This window comes from Microcebus murinus, chromosome 13 (assembly GCF_040939455.1).
Source record: "Microcebus murinus isolate Inina chromosome 13, M.murinus_Inina_mat1.0, whole genome shotgun sequence".
In the NCBI taxonomy this organism is placed as follows: Eukaryota; Metazoa; Chordata; class Mammalia; order Primates; family Cheirogaleidae; genus Microcebus; species Microcebus murinus.
Window position 1 is genome coordinate 11,307,157 of NC_134116.1, and position 27,478 is coordinate 11,334,634.

Consider the following 27,478-nt stretch of genomic DNA (forward strand, 5'->3'; position numbering starts at 1 on the left):
TATGCTTCCTTCTTTAAGAATTAAGTCTTAAAACTTGTATTAACTCACAGTTAGTTTCACCACTATCCCCAGGCCTTCCTTTTGGGGTGGCCTTTGTCATGATTGCTTGTGAAGCTCAGAAGTGTCAAAAGCACCATTGGCATGAAATTTCTCACCCCCTTCATTAGTTGATTCTCACATTACTTTTCTTGTTTTGACCATTTTATTATATCTGTGCATTTTGTCTGAACATTTGTTTCAGAAAATATTTAAAAATAGCCAAACTAAACCCCAAAAGAAATAAAATAACTAAGTAGTAATAAACTTGGCAACAAAGTGGGCTCTGCCAGGTCCTGCTCCTGGTGCCTGGCTGCAGGGCAGCTGATGGGGGACAGGACCTGTGTGTGTGGAGGGTGGGTGGACCTGGATAGGTGTTGATAGGAAGGTTGTTTGTTTTATCAAAGAGCAGAGAGGGGAGATGAAAGCCAGAGGCTGGAGGAGGGGCCGAGGTCACAGACTAAGAGAAGGTGGATCATGCATCAAACTGGAATGACAAGGAAAGGTATAAACAGAGATTAGACCAGCAGAGCAGTAGCAAAGGATGTGGAAGAAATGGAACCAGGAACCAGGTGCAGGGAAGGATACATTTGACAGTTTGGGAACTAAATTTTCCAATGTTAGGCATCCAGTGAGCACCTCTTTTGTGTTAGCCATGGTTTGTCTCATGCATGGTGAGGATGGCAGCTTCTTAGAGGAGCCAAACCAGGCCAGACGACATCTGCATCATATCCTTATGGTGACCAATCAGAATGGGGCCCGTGGGGGACGACCACGAGGATTGATGATGGGCTGTGGCAGTGGCACGCACATTAATTATATCAGCAGTAGGGCTGCGTGGATGGGACGGAAGCACTAGTTGACCCCAACCCGCCAGCACCCTGTGGGAAGGGGATGCTCGGAGTGGCCAGACATTGAATTTTCATGCCCATGTTCCAAATTATTACATGTTGCCTTAAATTTATGAAACTGCAGACCAAAAAAATAATGAAGAAAACAAGTCAATGGACCGTATGCAACTCCTGGCCCACCGGTTTACAATCTCTAAATTATAGAGCTGTGTTTTAAAGTTAAAAGAGCACAAGTTCCAGTGTGGTCTCTGCCACTTGTTGGTCTTTGACCTTGGCAAGGGCAATAGAGCCCCTGGCCACCTGGGACCTCCTCCCCCTCTTGCGTGCTCTTTATCTGCCCGTGGTTTTTATCGGCACCACTGGATGCCTCTCCATGTTTATACACAACTTTCCCAAGTGTATTCCTGGGAAGACAGGAATTGTGGTTTATATTTCTTTGAGTCTCCCCTTCAGAAAACACTGTAACTAACATACTAAAGGCTTAAGAAATATTTATTCACCCGGTTGAATTTCTGGAGAGCATTGAGCATTCATTCTCATATTCTTACTAGTTTTTCTTTTTCCTCTCTATAGTACCAGAACTCATAATTTTGAAAAAAATGACCTTTGCTATTTTTCATAGTTTGAATTTCCTATTGTCTAATTAGGTTATTTTCTTAAATAACTCCAAGTTGTACATCCTGATCATTTTCTATTTTTCATTTTTACTTCTTAGGATTTCTCATTTTTTATTTTGCTAAGTAGAGCTAAGCAAAGTAACCAAAAATATCCTTTCAATTGGTACTTTTCACTTCCATTATTTCATAAATGAAAGATATTTTAAAACTAAAAATTAAGAATAAGAATGACAATGCTAGAAAACATTATTTAAAAAATGTACAAGTGAAAATATTATTATACCTGCAGACACAGACACTCAGTAATACCAAGAGGTCCCCAACCTTTGGTGAGTTATATAATTATTTCATTATATATTACAATGTAATACTAATAGAAAAAAGTGCACAATAAATGTAATGTGCTGGAAACATCCTGAAACCATTCTTCCCCTCCCCATTCTGTGGAAAAATTGTCTTCCATGAAAACAGTCCCTGGTGCCGAAAAGATTGGGGACTGCTAGTCATACCTAAATCTAACCATGCATCATAATATACATACATTCGAATAGTTTCTAGACTGAATAACCAAAGGTGCTGATTCAAGACTGGGAATCTATATATTTAAAAAGCTTCACTAGTGTCCTGATCCTTTTTCAACGATAGTAAATGAAGTGCTAAATAATCCTACCTTATTTTTTTAAATCCAAAACAGAATGTACACAACTAAATGTGTTGTGACATTTAGGGATAATAGGACTGTTAAACATCTCTCCAGATCTGAAATCCCAAGTCTTAAGACAGAAAACTTTTGAAAGAGAAGTTTTCTAGGTATGTAGTCTACTTATTATTATTATTATTTTTGATTTAGAAGGTTGGAGTTTTTCTACTTTCATCTATTATTTATGGTGATCACAAGCAATCATAAAAGTTCTAAATTTCTGATAAGTTCTTTTTTTTAACCTATTCTTTTAACCTTTTCTTCCTTTAATAAGTTCTCAACATTGATAAAACACAGCATTTCATTATCTCCCTCAAATAGCAATCAGCACAACCCTAAAAACATTTTCCTTAGTATACAAAGTTATTTATTTGTTCATTCATTTGTTCAATTTCACTGCAGCTGCTGCCATTGCTGGTTCACTGGTTCGTGGAAATGTCTGAGTTAAGCCATACAACAAATGACCACATCATCTGAGTGGATTCCAACAGTGATCGTCCTTTTGGAGTTGACTGAAGCTCTGCTCCCTGTCGCCTTCACTCTGGGACCTGCATTGAAGAAGTGGCCTCTATCTGGGAAATTGCGGTGCAGAGAGAATAGGCAGATATGGCGATCTGTGGCCTGGCTCTTGTGCCTACTGCTCAGAAATGATGCACACCACTTTCTATTCCAATTCATTGGCAAGAGCACATGGGGCCACAGAGGCACAGTTCTCCCACAGTGAGGGTTACCACAAGGAGGGTGCTGCAGCAGGAGGGGGTCACCAGAATATTTAGCAAATAGTAATGCAGTCAGCCACGAGGTCCTTTGTGTTTTGTGAGGTTTCTCCTCTCTCACCCATCACTCCGGGAGATGCTGGTCCAAACCGTCAGACATCCATAAGATTTGGCCAACTGAGTGACCAACTCTCTTTTTGTTAGGAATCTCCCAAAAAATGCTGATATATTTTGTTGGGAATAAGATTGGTTCAATATCTTTAGAGAGAAAATTGGCAACATTTTTTGTTTGTTTGGTTTTTATCTTTTTTATTTTTGAGACAGAGTCTTGCTCTGTTACCCTGGATGGAGTGCAGTGGCGTCATCATAGCTCACTGCAACCTCAAACTCCTGGGCTCAAGCGATCCTCCTGCCTCAGCCTCCTGAGTAGCTGAGACTACAGGTGCGTGTCACCATGACCGGCTGATTTTGCTGTTTTTAGTAGAGACAGGGTCTCGCTCTTGCTTAGGCTTGTTTTGAACTCCTGACCTCAAGCAATCCTCCTGCCTTGGCCTCCCAGAGTGCTAGGATTACAGGCGTGAGCCACCGCGCCCGGCCTGGCAATGGTTGTTAATGTTTCAGTTCTACTTTGAGGCATCTGTGGAGCAGGAGACCTCAACAGGGGCATTTATCACAGCACTGTGAATGGATACAAAATTGCAATATATTGATAGTATGGAATTAAAATAAATGTGCAACAATTAAATATGGGAACTAGATATTGTACTTTCGTACAGTGAAGTTGAACTGGTATACTGCAATTGAAATAAATAAGGTGGACATTTATCACCATGAATAGATATCAGAAAGACACTATGGAACCCCAAACAGCAAGATGCAGAATTATACAGTACAGTACAATATTATATATATGTACACTTTACAAAGCAACAGTATGTGATTTGTGTGTGTGTGTGTGTGTGTGTGTGTAACATAGCCAGGAAATACACACATCAAATTCCCATAATGAGAATTTGTTTCTAGGGTAGGCAATGATATTAGAGCTAGGAAAAGGAAAAGATAGTTCACTTTATCAAAAATATTGTATCACTTTTCTTTAAAAAGAATTGCAATCAATAAACAGTTGACAATTGTTGACTCTGGGTAGTAGCTGCACAGATGTTTGTTTTGTCATTTTCTGTACTTTTCTGTAGTTTTTTTTTTAAACCTACAAAGCAAGGCATTACATTCGCAGATGTTCCATATGTTTTTGTAATAGTGTTTTTCCTATGTATTGCCTTCTCCTGAAGTTTTTTCAGAGTAGACAGCCACATTTTTCTTTCCACAGATTTCAGCCTTTCATCCAGGTATCATCAGTGAACTCGCTCATATTCATTATCCAGAATATATCACCTGCCTTTTTTCCCACTGCCTGAAACTTCAGTTTCAGGCCACGGTCAGGGCTGGCAAATGCTCAGAGTTACCTCATCTCGTCACTCAGTGTCACCTGTATTTTATCCTTAAATTGCATGGAGTTTGCTCCCAAATCCGTGGCTAGTCTTTGGGACTGAAGTGAAATGCATCAAGAGTTGTCAGACATAGTTATCCACGGCCCAAGGGAAGAAATGATTTCATTCCTTTTATACCCATCACACATCCAAACGTGTAAATTATGCCACTTCCCAACCTCCCCAACAAGCACATGGTTCAGGAAGATTCTGGGATTTGTGCCAGGAAAGCACCCCATGCTTTAGACAAATGGCAGTTTCTCAATATGCTTTTATAGGTAGCCTAAGGGATGCAGAGGATAAGAATGAAGGCTTACTTGCTACTTACCACTCTAATAAAAGTAAACATTTTTCCCCCTATGTCAAGGTTAGTCAACCACATTGTATCTCTGAGAAATCTCTGGGATTTTGCTTTCCATTTGTGAACTGCTTTTAGTTCTGCGATACAAACGGAGTGTGTCACCCGATAAAATACTCCCCTAAGCCTAACAGATGACTCCTAGCAGCACATCAGCCCATTAAGGTTGGCTTCCCAACCTTGCGGCTTGGACATGACTGTTGAAACTCCTGCAGGTGGTGACGTAAGACTCACAGCAAGAAAGCCAGCGGGGAAAAGAAAGAACATTCTAAAGGTACCTCCTTCACACGTTGGCTAGCTATCGGGGGAAAGGAGTCAGAAATGTGAGCTATTGGCACATTCGAAATCGTTTCCTCTCTCTTTACCTTTTCCATCAACTAGCAAACCGTCTGCATTAACCAGACTCTCACTCAACACAGTCTGCATCTTGGACTCTCAAAAACTCCCCATGAACTCCGGAAGTTTCCAGGGCTGTGTGCTCACTGCACGGCTCTTCTGGACACCATGGCGCCAGGGACCCCCTCCCAGCTGATGATTTGAGCCAAGACGTGTCTCCAGATCTTCAGATTTCTATATCTGACCTCCCCAAACACCTTCGCCTAACTGTCCCACAGGCACCTCAAACTCAAGAAGGCCAGAAATTCACTTTATCAGTTTTCCACCCCAACCAACAAAGAGCAAAGTGAAACAAACAAAACCAGCTCTATGTTTTGTGCTCTCTCTCTGGTCAGTCTCACAGCTGCTGAGTTTCCAGCCTAGTGACCTAGATTACAGATTTAATTCTTTCAAATCTGCCTATCTATTATCTATCTATCTATCTATCTATCTATCTATCTATCTATCTATCTATCTATCTATTATCTATCTATCTATCTATCTATCTATTATCTATCTATCTATTATCTATCTATCTATCTATCATCTGTCGATCTGTCTGCTCCCTAGCTGTCTCTCTCCTCTGGTTCTGTTCTCTGGAGCACCTCGCTGACATGACACAGTGCCTGTCTCACAGCCGTCTCCAACTCAACCCTCCTTAAACACCCAAGACAGCCTCTCCCACCCCCTTCACCATGTCCGTAGCACCAGTTGCCCCGGTGAAAGCAGAAGTCATTCTTTGTTCCTCATTCTCTGACCTCTGTCCTTTGTCTGGGACAGTCACTTAAGTTAATGATTCAGGGTGTTTCTTTATAGCACCCCCTTTCGCTCACACTCTGTTGTCCCTGTTTGGACGATAGATCACACTCTATTGTATCAGCACGTTTTGTGATTCTCCCCCCAGCCACCAATTTAATCCACATCCATCCACTTCCCTCCCTCTCCTCAGCCACTGCTCCGGTCTGAGGAGTTAGTTACCACGTCCTGCCAGGCTGCTGAGAAAGACTCCTAAGTGTGTCCTCTTCTTGCCGTCTTTCTCCCTAACCATCTGTTCTCAACTCAGCAGTTTGGCGAGTAAGCTCTGAAAATGCAGAGCAGATAATTTTACTCTTTCCCTAAAATCGTCCAGTGGCCTCCCATTATGCTTAGAACAACGCAATCCAAGATTCCCACCCTCCTTGAGGTTGGCTACTCTGTCTGGACACCCTTGGGACTCCTCTCCCCTCAACCTCTGCACTCCCGCCGCAACACGCTTGATCTGGCCACGCTCCTTCTTGGTTTAGGGCTGTGCTCTGGCTTGGGCCTCTGCCTAGAACACGCTTCCTCTGGATCTTCAATTGTCATTCAAGCCTGTTTCAGGCAGCGCCTCCTCACAAGTGCCAGCACTGCTGGCTGGCTCTCTCAACACGCCCCTCCTGCCTGCACGCTAGGAGAAGGGGAAGGGAACTGCCCGCTCTCCCAGCCTCCTTGCATCTGGGAACAGCCATGACATGTGACATGGTCGTGAAGCCCGAGTAAGTGGACGCCGGGTGGCGTCCCCAGGGAAGCAAACATCACAGCACCATTTCTGTCCCTTGCTCTCTGCCTTGGGCTTTGGCAGCCTGTCTTCTATCAGTTGATCCTAGATGTGGGTTGGTGAATGAATGAATTGCACTGGTGGAGGACCCTTGTTCTCCCACATGTCAATTGGCCTGTACGCTCCTTGGGCGGGAACAAACAAGAACAACAAAAATTTAAAAACCTACTGGTATTGATGGGTAGCTCCTTCAGAGGCAATAAGGCATTTCCATTTGGAACAGTGATTGCTATTACTACACCCTCACCAGCAGTGAGCCCTCCTAAAACCTTACATAGATGGATCCTATATCTGTCTCAGTTATCACACAATTCCTGGACTCCATTTATTGCCCAAGCACCCCACAATAGCACAGAATTCCAGAACTTCAAAATCTAGCGTGGGCCAGCAGCCCCCACGCGTGCTAACTTCATTACGGCGTGACAACAGCCGGAAGATGCCCTCTCCCACGCTCAGACCGGCTGTCTAAGCCCGAGGCCTTCGGAGACTCAGGCCTAAATCGCCTCATTAGAGATAATTATGATGCTCTCTGTCTTTTAGACTCTCATACCTTTTAAAAGAAACTGCTACATTTTCTTTGTAATTTTTTAAAGGAACAGAAAATGTTTTCTCCCTAAATTTGCCTGCTAATTATGGCTAAACAGGCAGCTAATATCAGGCAGATTTTGCCTTCAATGCACCCCAGAGCCAGGCTTCGTGATGATGGCTTCTTCCACCTGCACGGTAACTGTTGGGTGAAGCAGAGAGAGCAGGTGAGATCTTAAACTCCATGGCTTTGTTTTCTATCTTGGTCCTTAACTTGCAAATAGCCATGCCATCTAAAGTTGTAGACTATGACTATCTGTGTTTTGAATGAGAGCCTGTGAAACATGTGTCCCAAGCCTGTAGGATGGCCACACCTAAGCCCTCTTACCTACTTACCTAAACTTGCTCAGGAACCGATGGAAAAGGAATTAGAGCATCATTCTGCTTGGATTCTAGTTAACTAGTGGAACCTAAAAAACTGACCTCCATTACCATCAGACTGCGTGATGGTCTATGTGGCATAATTTGCAGGATGACAGGTGTGCCCTGTCTTCCTGCTGCACAACCTGTCAGTTCACCAAAACGTTTCACATCATTGGGCTAAAACACCTAATTTTCCAAAATTTTAATATGAATGACTATTAGATTATGCGCGCTCTGCAATGAGTAGCTGAAGTTAGGTAATTGAAAACTTACACGAGAAATATTTGTTGACTTTAATAAGGTCAAGATGTGGAGATTTATTTCCTTTCTCCTTATTTATTACAAACTCATTCAGAACGTGCACTTCCAGAGTAAAGAAACATTCAGCTGTTCTACATCATCACGGATTTTTTGTTTGTTTGTTTTCACTGTGTGTCGTTGCCACTGCTGCCAGCATTGTTTTCATTGTCGGAGTCTTTCAGGAATAGTTTTGAAACATGGGACATTTCTAATCAGGAAAGGTCTGTGTTATGGGTTGAATTGTGTCCTTCAAAAAGACGTGTCCAAGGCCTAACCCCCATACTGGGGAATGTGACCTTATTTGGAAACAGGGTCTTTGCAGATATAATCAAGTCAAAATGAGATCGTTAGGTGGGTCTTAATCCAATATGACTAGTGAGTGTTCCTTATGCCAAGAGAAAAATGCCACGTGAAGACAGAGACACACCAGGGGAGTCTAAGTGACAACAGGCAGAGATTAGAGCGATGCAGCTACAAGCCAAGGAAAACCCAGGAGTTTGGAGGGACACAATATTCCCTTTTGCTTATTTCATATTCTTGCCTATGATTAGCATGGGAGAATAACTGGGAAGTTGGAAGCTGGGAAACAGATAAGAAATTACTTTGTTTTTTCATTCATTCATTCATTCAATAAAAGTACTCTCAGTGAGTGCCAAGCACATACTAGGCATTTTGCACATCCTTCTTTCTCTTTGCCTGACTCTCTCCTGGCAATGTGCAGTGGTGGTGGATAGAAAAAGTGGAAAGGACGTAAAAGAAGGAAATTGTATGTCAAGTATGAATAGGGTGACATCCTTCCACAGCAGAACATGGCAAAATAAACTCCCTCCAAGAAGGGGGAGGGGAGTGTGCTCAACTGCAACAACAGGACTTGGAAAATTCAGTGTTTCAAGATACCTGGCTCCAAGAAAGAGAACTTTTCAGACATGTTTAGTAGAGAAAGGCATTTGAAGAAAAACAAATTTCGCAGCTGTTCTCAGACCGTTGTTTGCATACATGTCTTTATAAAACAGAAATACAGATTTAAAGGTTTTATATATAAAGGTTTTAATTTATACAATGAACTTACAATATTTTTTAAAGTTTTTAAAAATCAGACTTTATTTTTAGAGCAGCATTAGGTTCACAGTAAAATTGCGCAGAAGGTACAAAGCTCCCATATGCCCCTCCTCCATTTTCAACACCCCCACCTAGTGGACCCTTCATCACAGGGATGAACTTACATTGTCCTGCCATTATCTCTCAGAGTCCACAGTTTACATTAGGGCTCACTCTTGGCATGTTTCCTACGGGTTTGGTCAAATATATAATGACACTTATCCACTATTACACATATATTGTCACACAGAGTAGTTTCACTGCCAAACATCCTCTGTGCTATGACGATTCTTCTCTCCCTCCCCATTAGCTCCTGGCAACCACTGATCTTTTTACTGTCTCCATCGTTTTGCCTTTTCCAATACAATATATTTTAATACTTTGAACCAGGTAGCAAGAGAAGCAGTGCCAACCCCCAAAGCAAAGTGAAAATATAATAACATTTGATATTGTATTGAACAATAATATTTCTTTAAGCTCTGCTCACAATACATTTTTGTGGTGGAGGATTTCACAATAACCACATGGGAAATAGATTGTGACTAAATTTTTTAAAAATGTATATGTATATTTGGCTGGCTAATAAGGATTTATTTCCTTTTCTAATTATTTTAAACAAATCTTCTTTAGAAAAATTATGTCTGGGCCACAGAAATGGTGAGCTTTCTAAAGCATCCAAACATCTAGTTTCCATTTTTTTTTGCTACTTTAATTCAAGACATTTGTACAGTGGTTAATTTAGACTCATTATGTAAATATTATTTAATCTTATTGTTTTCTGGGTTTCTTCTCAATATTTATTTTCAGATACCAACACAGATGTGGATGGCTTCCATAGCTACTCTCTGAAAATTAAATTAGACCTTAAGTACCACAATCGTTTCATCTACTAAAAAAATGTGAAGGAGGTAGAAATTTACAAAAGAAATACTGACCAGTGAAGTCAAAATACAAGGAATCTTGTTAAAGATGGCTTAGCATGCTTATCTTCGGAGCAAGCTTTCTTTAAATGGATAAATATCACTAACAAATCATTATTTTGAACTTCTCTTTCTCCTTTATTACATCTTTTTCCATGAAAAAGATAATAGTCTAAGTTCTAACATTTGTATTCCCTTTCTTGGGGAGAAGTTTATTATACCATAAACACTTAATGAGATCAAATTTAATTATTAGCTCTATCCTAAAAGTTAAAAATGGAATATAAATTAGTTCTGTTTGTGGATAAAATGTATTTAAAACCCAAGTTCTAACTGAGCACTTATTTTTTTTTTTACAGCATTTATGGGGTACCTTTTGCTATTCTTAAGTTCTCATGATAGCATCAGGGTAACATATTAATTAACATTATTTCCACTATGTCTTTTATGGAGCGATGAAGGCAAGTTTAATGATTTGCTGATTATAACAAAAAGTGTTAGACTCAGGCATATAAGTCTTTATTTTCATACTATCATTCCAGGACATTATCTATATGATACTTCTCAAAATGTAAACACAGATATACTTACAGCTCATTAATATACGTGATTTGTCACAGATTTACTGAAGCTCCAAAAAGTTAAATATAATGTTTTCATGTTAGAGGATGCATTTTACCAAAAAATACTAAAACTTTCCTTAATTGTTATATTTTTCCATCTCCTATTAATGTGTTTAATGGAACATTATCAAATTAGAATGTTATCATAGGGTTTGGCTAAAAAAGTAAGTAAAATAATAAACAGCAAAGTATTTAGTCATAAGGATATTTTCCAGATTTTCAGCTGATAAAATAAGTAAGCCTGGAAAGTAGATTAAGAAAATAATCAAAAGTATAAAAATAACAATACACATATGAGAAGAATTAAACAGTCCTGGATCAGCACAGACTATGATTTTAACAAATACCCAGTTTAAAAGAAAAATTGTTAAGCTGATGGAGGAAGTGAATTGCTATTTCATCATTGCAAAGTTAAGTCCCGTAGTCTGTCCCAACAAAATTATTATGCCTTGAAAAACAAGCATGTCATTTATAGGGAAAGCTAGCACTTCAGTTTAACTTTGCTCAGTGTGTCTCTGACATTGATGCCCCGGTGTCTAGGGCAGGGCAGTTTAATTATTCTGTAATTATCCCAAGTTCAGAAGTTTTGGTAGACCACTACTTCCTAAGCGACTTTGCAAAAATGCAAATGACTATTAAAATTATTAGACACTATGAAATGCTTTCACACTTGGAAGGAATTTTATAGCCTTAATTTATTTCCCCTAGCAGCCTTCTGGTGTTGGGCAAGACCTACATCTCTATGGAATAGTTGAGAAAATTCAGGGTCTACGGTCGGAGAAGATACATGGGGGTCCACAGAGCCCCTGCAGAATCAAGCTGTGATTTCTGGGTAGAGGTGCACAGCACAGACAGCATCTTGTAGAACTGGAGGACCCAGCTGTCGGTGAGAGATCTCCCTTTTGCAGTGGGTTGTGGAGCCCAGGGTGGCCTCCCGTGGGAGCCCACCCTGTTCCCTGACCCCTACCTGCCCCACAGGGGGATCTGAAGTTTCCTACCCATTCGGATGGCAGTGAAGACATTGTGGCGGCAGTCATGAAAGGATGATGAAATGGTCATGCAAGGTGTCTCAGAACCTGTCGGGAAACAGGGAGGGACGCATGCTTCTCCTTGGTTTCACCAGTAATTTTGGACAAGAACCTTCCTGTCTGTTTGAACTTTTATGCCAACGCACTCCTCCAAGATGATCATTCTGAATAGCTTAAGTATCCCTCATACTACATTCAGGAATGCAGATGAGCCAAGTCTTTTGTTCTGGCTTTGGAAAACAGCACATCAAACCACGGAGGATTTGGGAGGAGAAAAACGCCTTTCTTCAAGCTTTCTAGTTGGGCAGAGGACGTGGCTGCTGTGGTCTGAATGTTTGTGTCTCCGAGATTCTTATGTTGCAATCCTGTCCCACTAGATGACGGTATCAGGTGAGGCCTTTGGGAGATGGTTAGGTCACGGGGTGGCAACCTCAGGAACGGGATTCGTGCCCTTATAAAGGTGGCATGACTGAGCCCCCTCACCCCTTCCACCACGTGAGCTTAAAGCAAGCAGACAGCTGTCTATGAGGACAGGCAGTCCGCTGGTGCCTTCATCTTGGCCACCAGAACTGTGAAAAATAAATTTCTGTTGTCTGTGAGTCCCCCAGTTTCTGGTATTTTGGTATCACAGCCCCACCTGACTACGACAGTGGCTTACGTCTGGTTTGGAGAGAGACTTACCAGGCCAATGCTGGGCCCCAGGCAGGTGGGCCACAGTGAGTCCCAGCCAACCCCTGGCATTTACAGGCCACACCCAGGAGGAAGCATCTCTGTTTGCTTTTCCATGTCTTGCACACGGGGGGTGCAATGCTTGTGGTTAGATAAATGATTAACCCAGTGTGTGAACACTTCCCTCTGCAGAATCATAAAGGTCACTTGCAAACCTGCTGAGTATATTCACAACATGCAAAAAACTGCTTTAATGTCTCCTTCCAAGGTGTCTAGCTAACATTACTTCAACTTGCTCCACTGAGAACTTATTAAGTAGAGCATTTTTCTAGGTCTTGTGGGGAATAAATAGATTACAAAGAAGGCTCCTGCCCTTAGGAAACTTACATTTCAATCAGGAAAAGTGGACATACATAAAAAAAACCCACAAGAAGTAAAATCGAAAAATATAATATAGTCTAATAGGCCTAGGGTACTAATGTATATATAAATAAGTGACTAAATAAAAGAATGAATTAATGGTTGGGCATTTCTAAATTCTGCAGCTTTTACCTCTGTGGATCTTTACAGAAACTTGCTCTAGCAGTTGAACAGTCTTGTCTGTAGCAGATCCCATAGAGAAGTTTTATAGAGACAAAGAAGGCTAAAGCGGGCTTTAGCTCAAGTGGGAGACATAAAAAAGGCATTTTTCTCCTCTTAAATCCTTCCTGGTCTGAGAGTCTGTTTTTGAAAGCCAAAGCGCAAGGTTTGGCTCATCTGCATTCCTGGATGTTAGTCTCAGAGATACTTAAATTCTATTTGGGTGTCTTGAAGACTCTTCAAGCTCAACCTGTTCAAAACAATTTATCATCTCAGTGAATGAGATAAATGTAGTGAGTTGGTGATCCTACAACGCAGAAGCCTCAGCCATCCTGATGCTACTCCCCCCTACTCCCCCATGTCCAACTCATCACTAAGTCCTATTGATTTCGCTTCTAGAAAACTCACTTGTCTAATTTCTTCTCTCCTCCTCGTTGTCCCTGTGGTGGTCTAAGCTGTCATCCTCTCTTACCTACCCAGCTGCAATAACTCCTGACTGGGCTTCCTGCATACACTTTGCCTTCTTTCTTTCTTCACTCCGCGGCCAGAGAGCTTTTCAGCATACCCATCTGATCACGTCACTCCCGCACTGAAACCCTTCTGTGGTTTCCCGCTGCTCTTGAGAACAACCAGCCAAGCGCTGAGTCATCTGCCTCTGTCTTCTGTGGCCTCCTCTCCCTGCCTTCCTCTTTGCCGTCCAGGCATACTGACCTCGCAGTCCAAATCTGGGCACCTGCTGGCCCAGAAGATTTGTAACGTGATGTTCCCCCTGCTCTCAGTGCTGCCAGTGCTGCCTGTCCCCCCATCCCACTGCTAACTCCCTTTCATCCTTCATGTTAGGTGGGTCAACATATCTGTCCTGTGTTGATCAACAGGGAAACTTCTAATCCTCCAAGACCAGGTCAAGACCTCCTCTTATGTGTATTTTTATAATTATTCATGGCAATTATCATGGCTTGTAAGTACAGATGTGTGACCATCGATCAATGTCTGTTGACTCCATCAAACTGTGGGAGCTCTGAGACTGGGGCTGCCATACATTCTGCTCATGATACCCAGCATAGTGCTCGGGAAATGATGGGTATTCAATAAATATTTGCAAAATCCATTAGGAGTGGGAGAGCACACTACGTTATAAGCTATTAACTAAGTTCTAGTGGTTATTTCATATAAGCTAGTTTAAAAAGGCACAGAAAAATGCTCAGGAAACACCGTCCTTCCTTTTTTCTTCTGCATTCGTATGAAGAAATGGGTGGGGTTGGGTTGGATTTGGAATTGAGTTAGGGTTAGAGACAGGGTTAGGGTTAAACGTTGTCTTACTTTGTTTGTGGTGTTAAAATGAAACACCCAAGACTGGGTAATTTATAAACAACAGAAATTTATTTCTTATAGTTCTGGAGGCTGGGGAGGTTCAAGATCAAGGCACCAGCATTCAGTGTCTGATGAGGTTCTTCTTGTGGGATCCTCAGAAGGTGGAAGGTGGCAGGGCAAAGGGCCTGGCTGGTTCCCTTCAGCCCTTTTGGAGGGTTGTTAATCCCATTCAGCCCTCACTACCTAATCACCTCCTAAAGGCCCTGTCTTTAATACTAGAGACACAAACATTCGGACCATAGCAAATACTTTCCCTACCTCTTGAGAAAGTATTTAAGCAATCATTTGTTCAACAAACACGTGAAACACTTTGTGGCTGGCAGTGTGTTGGGAAAACAAAGGTGAATAGAATGCTGTATCTGTCACTTAACTAACTGGGGAGAGACATATAAAAAAATATTTGCAGTGTGAACACTCCATAAAAAAAGAAACATACGTCAGTGCTATGGAAACATACTAGGGAAAGTGACTATTGTTTTCAGGGAAGAACAGGGAAAGTGTCCCAAAAAAGGTCAAGATTGATCTGAGTCTGCAATGAGGTCAAGGGTGCCTTGGAAGGAAGGAGGAAGGAAGAAGGAGCAGGAAGCCAGGCCAGGGAATCCCGTGTATACAGTAGGATGTAAACAGTGCGGTGTTGTCCAAGAACCCTGGTATCCACGTGTCCAGAGCAGCGTGTGGGAAGGGCCAGCCCCAGCACCCGGCCGGGGACTTTGGGCTGGTAATTCTCAGATACGCTCTGATGGCGAAGCACCAGAAAGGCCTGCTGTGGTTTTGTAAAACTTTACATCAAGTATCTAAGTATTAAGCCCAAAACAAATATGCAATTTAGTGTTAAGGCGAGTTATCATTTTTGTAAAAAAAATAAATTCTGAGAAAGCATCTCAAAATGTCTGAGAAAGACAAGTGATAGCAGGTCCCAAAGTTTCAAGAACTGTTTATCAGGGAAGAGCTTAATACCTGGGTCTTTTTTCCCCCCAGCTGGGGAAAGACAATGATTCAAGTTTAGCAACAACAGCTGCAACCTGGCTCCAGGGCCACAGGTGAGAGTCTACAGGAGAGGCCGCTCCAGGGAGACTGGTCCCGGCCTGAGCTCAGGATGTGGCGTTCCTCCTTCGGGCTGTGGTTCAGAACCACCCCTTTGGTTTCGGTTTTGGTTTTGGTTTGTTACTTTGAAAGCTCACTAACATCTGTGAGAACATAGCCACCCGGCACAGTCCAGCAGCGCTGGGACTGCTTATTAAGGGGGTTGTTGATGTCTCACGTCAGAAGGAGGAAATACCCTAGAACAAGACATATTAAAGTGGCCCTTTCTAGCATGGAAATGACTTTTGAAAAGAATGCTTACATAATCTTAGTTATTCTCAGAAGACTGTAAGAGATTCCCACGTTACTTAGGAGTGGTATGTAATAAAAGTGTTTTTTCCTTTATTGATTTTTTTTCCAGTTGTAAAAGGGGTACATGCTCATTATAACGAATTAAACACCAGAAAAATTTGTAATATAAAAAAGTGAAATTTTCTTATACCACCTCCTCCACAGAGATAACCACTGTTATCTTTTCCTCAGATTTAAGACAATTAATTTACTAATACATTAATTTTTTAAACCAAGATGGAATCCTTCAATTGCCTCTTCCCCCAACCCTTCTTTACCAAGTTCCTCGGTCAAGTTTACATGTCAGTACATGAACGTCCAGTTAAGTCCTTTTTTTTTTTTTTTTTTTTAAGACAGAGTCTCACACTGTTGCCCGGGCTAGAGTGCCGTGGGTCAGCCTGGCTCACAGCAATCTCAAACTCCTGGGCTCAAGTAATCCTCTGCCTCAGCCTCCCAAGTAGCTGGGACTACAGCCATGTGCCACCATGCCTGGCTAATTTTTCTATATATTTTTAGTTGTCCAGCTAATTTCCTTCAATTTTTAGTAGAAGCGAGGTCTCGCTCTTGCTCAGGCTGGTCTCGAACTCCTGAGCTCAAACAATCCACCTGCCTCTGCCTCCCAGAGTACCAGGATTACAGGCGTGCCACCGCACCCGGCCCAGTTAAGTTCTTTGAGAACCGTTATTATCTTGTCTAGGTAGTTTGAGTTTTATTTGACTTTTTAAAAATGCTATAAATAAGTGACTGGGAAAAAAACAAAATTTGTACATCACTAGATCTAATTTTATCCTTCAGAACTTTTTTTGCATTAAGTTGATGGTAAGAATTGTTTTAAAAAGGATAAATGATTTAATGTTTCATATAGCAAAATGACCCAAAATTGAAGGATGGCTGGTGATAGACCAGTTTGTGTTTATTTTCTAGAGAATAGATACTTTTTGTTGAGAAATTATTTTTTATTTCATAGATTTTTTTTCCTTAGATTATCTCCTAAAATTGATTTTTTAAAAGAAGAGTTTGTTATACTGAGTAATTTAAAAAGACACCTGATCTGGTGCTATGCACTTGTGATTATAGAAGTTCCTAGGGGCTGATCAGAATCCAGGAAAGCCTTGGGATTACCCAGCCTTGGTGCTCACCCGGCGGGAGAGAAATCATTAGTGTTGGGATTATATTAACGCTGTGGTGGGAAGGCCACAGAGCACTGCTGACACCAGGGAGCAAAATAAATAACATATTGCAATCGTGGAAAATGTCCTTTTCTGAGGAAAATTAGGCTTTCTCTATGGCTTAAGGCCTGCATATGGTCACTTTAGTATGTAGTTCTAGTAGGCAAGAGTTTCAGAAAAACAAAACCCAAACTAAAAGACAACAACAATAATAATAATCACACTGTCTTAGTCCATTTGGGTTGCTGTAACAAGAATACCCTAAACTGGGTGTCTTATAAACAGTAGAAATTTATTTCTCATAGTTCTGGAGGCTGGGAAGTCCAAGATCAAGGCCCCAGCAGGTGCAGGGGCTGGTGAGGGCTGTTTTCTGGGGTATGGACCGTGCTCCTTGGTGTGGAAGGGGCAAGGGAGCCCTCTGGGGCCCCCACTGTCAGGGCACTGATCCCATTCATGAGGGCCTCACCCTCATGGCCTCATCGCTTCCCAAAGGCCTCACCTCCTAACACCATCAGCTGGGGGATGAGGTCTCAGCATAACAATTTCAGGGGGAGACAGACAGAAGGCAAAATGCAGCAATTTGTATGTTGTGCTAAAGCGAAGAGAAACGAGACATTCGGTGACCGGAGAGGGGCAGGTGTGTGGGCTGAGGTTTGGCCCTGTCTTTAGTGTGTGCATCAGAAAGACCCCAGATTTCTCCATTCCTTGACACCTTGGCACTCACTGTTCCCTCTTCCTGACTTCCCTTTCCATCAACTCATCCTACGGGGTCTACTTTAGATTTCCTCTCCTTTGTCAACCTTTCCAACCCAGGAAGGACTCTTCCTTCTCCTGTGTACGTTCCCGCAGTGTTTTGTTACAGCACCCGCCTGTTCACCTTAAGACTTGTCTCCTCCCGAGGACGGTGAGCTGCTCAGGGGCAGCATCTGCCTCTCGCCTCTCTCCCCCAGCTGTCCCGACAAGCTCCCGGGACAGAGGGCTCCGTCACAAATGTTAACTTGGAGATTGAATGACTGGTATGGAACAGTATGAGGGAAGTGTTAGCTTCCTCATCCCAAATAAAAATAATAACACCCATCTCCTTCTGCCTCTTGGGCATGAAATAATTTGACAAAGTACTTTGAGTTTCTTGGAATAAATTTTTAAAAGCTATTATTACAGAACATATTTAAACACGTTTCATCTTTGAACCACGCAATAAAATAGAGCTAATGTCTCCCTGTCTCCTTCTTAAGTGCTTTCATAGTTTCTCAACTTTTTTTTTTTAAGATTTACTTTTATAGTTCATTAACAATGGTCACTTTTTGAGGACGCTGCATGTTTTCATGTTTATTTGATGTAGTGTCAAATTTATATTTTTGTGTTGAGTTTTGAATGAAAATTCTGGGTATTATTGTCCTCTTTTTAGAGAATTGGCCTTAATACACAGCTAGTTTTGTCTAGAATTGTGTACTTGGTAAGCTTCACAATGCTACTTACAACATAGAAATTCAATAGGATGGTGTTTTAAATCAGGACGAAAGCATGTATCACGGGGCCAGAACTGCAAGTCGGCAATTCACTTACTACACGGGCAATTTTTTGTCCTTTTTAGCAATAATGAAATGGTTAGTGCTGTGAGCTCTAATCTCGAGGGCATGGAACCACAGTCATAAGGTCCTGGTTGACGTTTTTCTTTGAAATAGTACGTTTCCCTCTCTAGAGCACCATGAATGTTTTGCCTTGTTCTGAGGGGCTCAGGAGGATTGTAGTTGAAAATAACACCGCAGAGACAGACGGACGCTGGAGGCTGCACACACAGGGGTTAAATGAGTGGCTTTACAGAGAGACATGCCCCGGTCAGGTCCGAATCCCAGTTCCAACTATGTTCTTAACATTTGCTGACTGTTTTTCCTTGAGCAAATCAATTACGCTTTCCTCAACTGTAAAAGAGAGATAATACCTCCCATCTCGTGCGGTTGTTATAAGAATTCAACATTGAGTTTAATGCCGTACTAGGTTCTAGCACACGCCTTTTAGATACCCTCCAATGATTTCTGCCTTCCAGGTATCCCAGCTTAGTGCTACTCTCCCATTGACTGTGGGCTGGACCTAGTGACTCACTTCCAACAAAGAGGAGATGGCAAAGATGATGGGATGTCACCTCCGAGATTAGGTTATAAGATATGTGCCCTTGTCTTGAGTGTCTTCCCTCTTGAGTGTGTCTTGCCCGCCCATGGATTGTTCCTTGTGGGAGAAGTCAACTCCACTCACGTGGAGAGGCCTGCATGAGTGAGTGTGTGAATATATATTAATATGTCCTTCCTTCTCTTCCTGGTGTCCCTCTAGGTCCAACTGGACTGCAACCTTGGGCCAGAGGAGCCAAGTGAACCTCACCCGGATTCCTGACCCATGTGAGCTGTGCAGTAGTAACTGCATGTTGTTTAGAGGGCTCAGTTTTGTGGAAAACTTTTATGCAGCAATAGATAACTAACATAATGCCATAGCTGTAGTGATTCTAGGGCTTGTTCTTGGCCCAGCCAGCACTTCATGAAGAGAGCTGTAAAAGTGTATTATAAAAGGCTCCCTGGTTTTTTGACAGGGGTGAAGACCAAACTCCTAAGTGTAGCCTCTCATACCCTGATCCATGCCTCCCTTCCCTGCAGGTGCACAGAACACCAGTCACACCGTGTCCCTCGTGTCTCCTTGCAGTGCCGTGCCATCTTTTGCACTTGTGCATGTGCCGTTCCCTCTGTATGGAATTCTCTGGCACCTTCTCTGTAGGGAGACTCGGGTCTCCCCTTTAGGAAGTCTCATTTGAGTTCCCCTCAGGTCTGCCTCTCATTCCTGAGGCAGGCTATGGTCTCTTAATTAAAGTTCTGATAACTGTTGCTTATTTAGCATGTCTCATATTTGTTTCCCTCCACAAGCTGTGAGTTTATTCACAGGCTGTATTTCCTCAACGCACCCAAGTGCTTGGCCAACAGGGGCTCAATAAATGTTTTCCCAATGAATAAAGGAATGACTCCAGCTTTAAGATGGCAGGATTGCTTTCTGCTCCTAACCTCTTGTGGAGTGCAATTATGCTTTCCTTTATATTCTTTTAGTATGTGACATGGGGGTTGTACTTGTAATATAAATGATCTGAAGGAAGAAGAAAGAGCTGCTCACAGTTACCTGAGTTGGAAACAGGTTGCAGCACACCAGTTTGGTCTGCAGAAATGTGTCAGAGAATGCTTGGATAGGGAACCACATCTCAATTATGTCACAGTGGGGTTCAGGAGTTGCTGGGAAATGCAATGGTTAGAACTACCATACATGAATAAGGATGGAGAAGTGATAGTTTATGTGCATTTTACTCTCCTGTATTTCCCAAGTGTCTTGGTATTTCCCTTTGTGGAGTTTGCAAATTTAAGAAATGCTTATGACATTGTGTTCAAGGGGACCATGGGTCTTAACCTAGAGACAAATTGGATCAGAGCCACTGGCAGGGTTAGAGCCAAGACATATGGCTGCGGCAATTGCCACGTTCATCTCAGGTCTACTGAAGAACTCTTAATAGTGCCACAACACAAAACTTAATGCTAGGTGCCATGTTTTGTCCCAAGCATAACATGTAAAATGGACTTTTTATAGTTTAACTGCAAAACTCTGGCCAATAACAGTTTTCTTGCCAACTTCCTGTCCAAATGTGTGATACTAATGAAATAGCTGAGATACCTGGATGAAAGTCACTGCAAATACTTCAAGAATGCAAACACTGACAGAATTAATTAGGAGCCTTATTTTATAGGACAGGACGCTGAGACAAAAGTACTGAAGTCAGTTTTCTAAGATAGAAAAAATGAGACCGAAAAGCTAACCATTATTTACCCAATGAAACTTGGAAATTTGACAAGTATCTGTATAATTTCTTTTTTGTGTGTGATTTTTTTTAATTTCAGCATATTATGGGGGTACAGATTTTAAGGTTTCGATAAATGCCCATTTCCCCCTCCCCCCACAAGTCTGAGTCTCCAGCATGACCATCCCCCAGATGGTGCACATCTCACTCATTATATATGTATATACCTGCCCCCCTACCCCCTGCCCAATACCCTATTACTGCAGTACCTATGTGACCACTTAGGTGCTGTTCAGTTAATACCAATTTGCTGGTGAGTATATGTGGTGCTTGTTTTTCCATTCTTGGGAAACTTCACTTAATAGTATGGGTTCCAGCTCTAACCAGGAAAATATAAGATGTGCTATATTGCCATTGTTTCTTAGAGCTGAATAGTACTCCATGGTATACATATACCACATTTTATTAATCCATTCTTGGATTGATGGGCACTTGGGCTGTTTCCACAGCCTTGCAATTATGAATTGTGTTGCTATAAACATTCGAGTGCAGGTGTCTTTTTTGTAGAGTGTCATTGGATCTTTTGGGTAGATGCCCAGCAATGGGATTGCTGGATCAAATGGTAGATTCACTTGTATCGCTTTAAGGTATCTCCATATTGCTTTCCACAGATCTGTATAATTTCTATTCCTAAAGTGATCTGGTTATGGATTTTATATTGATCAAACCAGTGGAAATATTTCAAAATATCGACTTTATTTTGCAGCAAAAAAGTGTCCAAGAAAAGCAGTGAAATAACTTTGATCTTCTAGTTGAAGTGGATGAGGCTTAGGGAAGAAAAGGCCTTCAGGAATGATGTCTTATTCATCTTTGTGTGCCACATCTAGTAGGTGACCAATAAACTTGCTGAATGCATGAACACGGAGCCTTAATTTTTAGTCCCAATGAAAGTTGCATATTCACTTCCAACTAATTTATGATTTAGATCACACATTTAGCAAATCTACTTTAGAATATCATTTGCAATTTATATCTTCTGAAAGTATGACATCAGATTTCACGGTTTTATCCTGTTCTGGTGGGTGTTCCTTGGTTGTCATAGTAACCACGTTGCCATGGATTATGCTGCAGGAGTTGTAAGGGTCAGCAAAGACCACAGCCCTGTCATTCTTCATTCAAAGGCAATTGTCCCTGAAAAATGTGACTTGCTTCAATATTTAAGACCTGGGCACTGATATTAAACTAGAATGATACTTTGGTTAAAAACCAATAATTAACCTTGTCTTCAACTTTAGGTCACACTTTAATAGCAATTTCATAAAGTGGACATTCCTCTGTCTTTCATTCTTGAAGTCCTAGATAGGTTTTAAATAATACGTCTCCTGGAAAAGCACACGGGTAATCGTTGCAATTTATTTTATGTCATTATCTAAGTAAGCCCTTGAGACCTCACAATTCCAGCTCTTCTCTCCGAGGTAATTGCGTACATCTTGGGAATATGTGAGCTGGTGTTAATATTCAGGACACCATCCCTTTGAAAGGATTCACAGCCTACAATGGAATATTGTCTTGGAGCCTTTCTGCGAAATTTATTTTTAGACAAGTATAGGGTATTTCCTTTCTAAGGAATAATTTTCCTCAAAATCATAGTCTTTGATGTCATGGATTTACAATATACATCCTGAGTAGCAGTTTTAATTTTGATGTGGGGATTCTGCAACTTGATTACATTATAATAAAACCCTTCAGATTATAAATTAAGACCACCTTTGAGGCATACAAATGCCATTTTTCTCTTAACATGTCTCACTCTTTTTTCCTCATTAAATTGTTTTAAAATTACTGTAATGCTTTATATACCATAGTACAGAACATGCTTTAGTTGCTTAAAATTTTTAATACAAGTAGTGTGAAATTTTGGCACTCACATGAGAAATATGTAAATTTTGACTCTCTTTTAACATAGAGATTAGATGTTTCTCAAGATTGCAGGTTATTTGAAAAAAGTAATCTCTGAAAGTGGTCAAAGAATGTTATTTTTTGTAACCAAAGACAAAATTGAAATATATATTTATTCCATTCATATACATACAATTTCAGTAGAATTATTTCTACAAATATATTTGGAACTTTGTCACATTAAAAAGTGAATTATAAAAATTTTTATTATTGAAAATATAAAAATCCAGCTATGTCCTAATAACAAAAAAAAATGTTTTACAAAAGTTTTAATAAGCTGTGTTCAAATTCTTCCTATATTTATTTTTTAAAAGGATAAAAGTGATTTTTCTTACCTACCTTTTTTGGTTATAGATCAATAAAATTTTATACCATGCCACATTGATTGGAGTCAGACAAATAACATTATAATGTTAGGAAAGAAAATGATTTCAATTTATTCGGTTATTAAATACATTGATTATATGACAGAATATTATTTTCTTTGAGAAAAAGACATTCTTTTTCTTTCTATGAAATACAGAGAAATTCTAAGCAAGATACTTGATTTACTGGAATGTCTAATTATAGTGATAATTGAAAACTCATTGCAAGTGAGTTATGCTGTTATTTTGCTAACTTTTGAGTTTGAATCCACATTGCAGCAAGAGTGCAGAGCACAGATAAACTTGGAAAATAAATCTCAAATTTATTATAAAACGATTATCTCTTCTTTCCTTGCCCTCTCCCCAGCCCTCCCTTTCAACAAGTTTTAATGAAGACAGATTGACTATATTCTAATTAATAACCTAAAGACCTGACTCATTATGTTGAATTGTCGAAATTGCTTTTGCTTTGCATTCATTTGGTTTCAGACAATAAAAGTAATCCACAATTTTGCATGAATATATGCTAATATTACTCCCAACACTCTTGAAATATCTAGTTTTTATATGATCTAGCTTTTATGGATGAAGGAAAAAGGGTTGTGGTGTTACTTCTTGATCGTTATGTATTTATATTAAACATATACTCATACTGTGTGTGCATTCTTTAAAAATTAGCTCCAACAAATGTGGTCTTTGCAGTGCTCACCCTCCTTCTCCTCTGTTCTGCTGGTGTCCCTTCGTATACACTGCACTCCCTTTGATGTCCACGGGAGACCTTGCGGGGCAGAAGGAGGTTATTTAGAGGCATAGAAAGGAATAAGAAAATCAAATTGAAGGTTCACATCAATTAGTTGAGAACAAAATCATAGAGTGCACCAACTATTTATTCATTCCCCCAATGTATTTACCAAATGTATGTTTGCACTTATTTTAATTATGGGCATTATTATTTTTTTATTGCACTCTTTCTTTCTTTTAGGTACACACCAACCTTCCACATGGTGCAATCTTGTTTTTAACAAGTTCATGACGAAAGAGCAGGCTCAAACGTGTTCTTTCAATAGTAATTCCTTAAACTTTATTTATAGGGGAGAATTTGCAGTCCAGGTAAAAATTCCTTGTATAGAGTAAGCACTAAGATGCTTCTAATTAAATATTACTCTTTAAAAAAAAAGCAGGCTTTTATCTTTGCACTCTTACTCTCTAACTGTCCTTTCTCTTTCTCTGCTAGGCTGCTGGAGTGGCACTTCCTGAATGACATTTCAAGAGAACTTTCCAAATACAGCGTAACAAAGAGATCAAGGCCCACTGGGAAGACGAGCAGTTTTTTTTTTTTTTTTTTTTTTTTAACACAAAATGAATAGTTTTAATTATGTCTTTTCTGCCTACTCCCTATAACCTCCCAGCCACCACCCCCACACAAATCCTAAGACAGCAAACAAAAACATTCAGATCCACTTCTTCACACCTTTTTACCAACAAGGTTTAAAATCAGTTAGGCCTCCAAGCAGGCATTGTTCTCCACACTTGCCAGCCTGGGTCCCCGTCCTGGCCAGCTCATTGCCCCCAGAGATAAGCAGACCTCCTATGGCTCAATTATGATCTTGTTGTCACTGATGTCTCCGGATCTATAGCCATGCCAACAACGGCTTGAAAAATGGACCTGTTTTAAAAGAAGAGCTAACTGTTGCTGTGACTGATGACTATGAAACTTCTGGTTATTCAGGTTTTCAGAAAGGGTCAACCCTTCCTTTCCAGCTAGTCTTTTCAGTACCTTGAAAACGTTTAGAAGCAGTTACGTTAACGTCAATTACACATCTTGAAACCGGGAGGGTAATTAATTGCAAGCAAAGTCAACGATCTCATAGATATGTCACCTTCACGTTGTTGCGGAGGAGCCAATTTGAAAAACCCTAAATCAAGGCATTTCAAACATTAAAGTTATTTCCATTCAGGGAGGCATTTTTTATTAATAGTAGCAAGCCCTGGTGGGTTGCTTGTAATAATGGATTTTAAAATTAAAAAAAACCTGACAAGTGACTCTGTACAAGTATCAGCCACTGGATAAAGAAATCCCTTAGGAAACAAACTTTCGATAGTTCAAACTTTCTATAGAATTTAGTGGAAGTAAATATTTTATGAAAACAAACAAATGTATTCAGTTAAAAATCTTGGGCAAACCTCCAAATTTTCTTTTATTCAAGTGTCCTTTCCAAAATGATGATAGCTCTCTCCTCTTGAGTCGATATTTATTAGGACACATGTAATGTTGTGTTTTTACTAAGTAGAAGCATTACCCATCTCGGAATGTTCTTGTGATTCTATCTTTAAGACTCTCTTGATATTTGAACCACTTTAGACTCTTTCAGTTAAACTCTGTTACTTGGTATGAGGAGATCAAACTTCCTGGGAGCTCAGAAATCCTATTAGACTAAGCTTGCCTGCAAATTTACACTTTATAGAAAAGCCAAAGAATATATGTACCACTCGAGGCTGTTTATGACAGTTTTTACTTGAAGCACAATTTCATGAGTTTAATAAACATTAAGTTTAATGGTAGATTGAAGAAACAAGGCATCAATTCAACAGAAAAATATTAAGATTATAAATAGGCCACCGTCCCTGAATTCTTGCAATGTAACGTACGTGTACCGTCTCGGTTGGAGAAAAATAAAAGACATGTGGTGAGAATGAAGGCAGCAAAATATTACCTTTAGTGTCTATTTGCCAGTGTCATCACTTGTGACTTTACTGCTTCACTCTACATCTGTTCCCCTCCCTGCTGATTCTCCTAAAACACACACACACACTCACACACATTCACACACACACACACAGGCCCACGTATAAATGCACACACTCTCTCTCTTCCAGTTCCAATGTCCTTTGACCTCACACTATTTTCTTGGGTCTCAATTCGTTCTTAACTGCATGCAATCGAAGCTGACTTCTTCTTTTTTTAAGTAGAAAGAGATTTAATTAAATATTTATTGAGTAGATCACAGAAATCTTGGGAGAGCTGAGAAACCTGATCCAAGGCTAAACTTCATGGAACAACACCCCAAATCACACCACGGAGGTGGGCTGAGGAGGACGGCACCAATACTGGTCTGTAAGAGCACTGTGGTTCTCTCATCGCTCCTCTGCACCTGCACCTCCACTTACAACCAACTGCAAAATCGCTGCAGCCGTCAAAGTTGACACATTTTGTTACCTCTGTCCCCTGCAAAAATGGAGACCAGAACCCATTGCTTGTGCTGCTTGCTTCTCTGCCTGAAAGTCTCGGGTGAGTCTCTTTGACCAGACACGCTCAGATCACACGCCTGTGTTCCAGTTGCACAGGAGGTTGATTGGGAGAAATCCAATTTCCTGGACTCTAGTTTAAGGAGTCAGGATTCACAATGTTGAAAAATTTTCAATTATAGCAAGAGTTTTAGCAAGAAGAAGGTAACAACAAATATTCTCTACAGGTGTTAAAAAGCTTCACAATTATACTTTATGTTCAATGACCCATCCATCCATCCATCTATTCTTTATCATTTTTTCTTTTCCTCCCCGTCCCCCTTTTTTGGGAAGAGATGGGGCCCGGCTATGCTGTCCAGGCTGGAGTGCGGTGGCTGTTCACAGGCGCGATCCCACTACTGACCTGCACGGGAGTCCTGACCTGCTCTGTTCGGACCTGGGCCTGTTCACCCCTTCTTAGGTATTCTTTATTTTAACACACAATTATTGAGCACTTACGGTGTGACAAGAAAGCTGCTGGGAGCTCTGGGTACAAAACAAATGAGGTGCAGACACACTTTAAAGCACTCCTTATCTAATGAGGACCAAAGGCAGGGAGCAGATGTTCACAGCGCAGTGGGGTGCGGGACGGCCTGGACACTCATGGGCTGGGGCGGGGGATGGGCAGGGAGGACGCCCAATGAAGAGCCCATGTGCTCCCTCCTAAGTCTCGCCTTTCTTGAAGGAGGCCGGCCCCTGTGACTAGTCCTGGCCAGCGTCCCTCGGGAGGGCTGGGCTGCGGCTCTCGGGGGCCCCTTCATCCCCTCCTTCCCTCACTGTGGACACCTGAGTGGATTGTGTTCCAGCTGATGTGGATACAAAATGGCGGGCGGCAACCAGACCCACTCTGGGCTCTTCACAAGCAACAGTTAATACTTTCTGTGAAGCCATCGGAGACTTCAGTGTCTTTCAGTTGTTGCAGCCAGCATTAATTATCCTAATTAAAATTAGGCCACATGGTAAATCAGGCAAAGCAGAGTTATCAAGAAAAAGAGGACTAGAAAATTTCCTCTTTAAATAATTCAGTGTAGCTAGAGTCAGACAGATGAGTCTGGGGAGGAAACCAGAGGCCAGCTCTCAGAGGGCTTACATCTGCCTTGCTAAGGAGTGTTTTTTTTTTTCCTTGGGGCTCTGGGGAGACACTGAAGAATTTTAATACCTTTTCCACCTTTCCACCTGGGGAACAACTTACCAATATCCTTTGCAGAGCTCAGCTAATCTGATACATGAAAATCTGCTTTGGCTAATAAA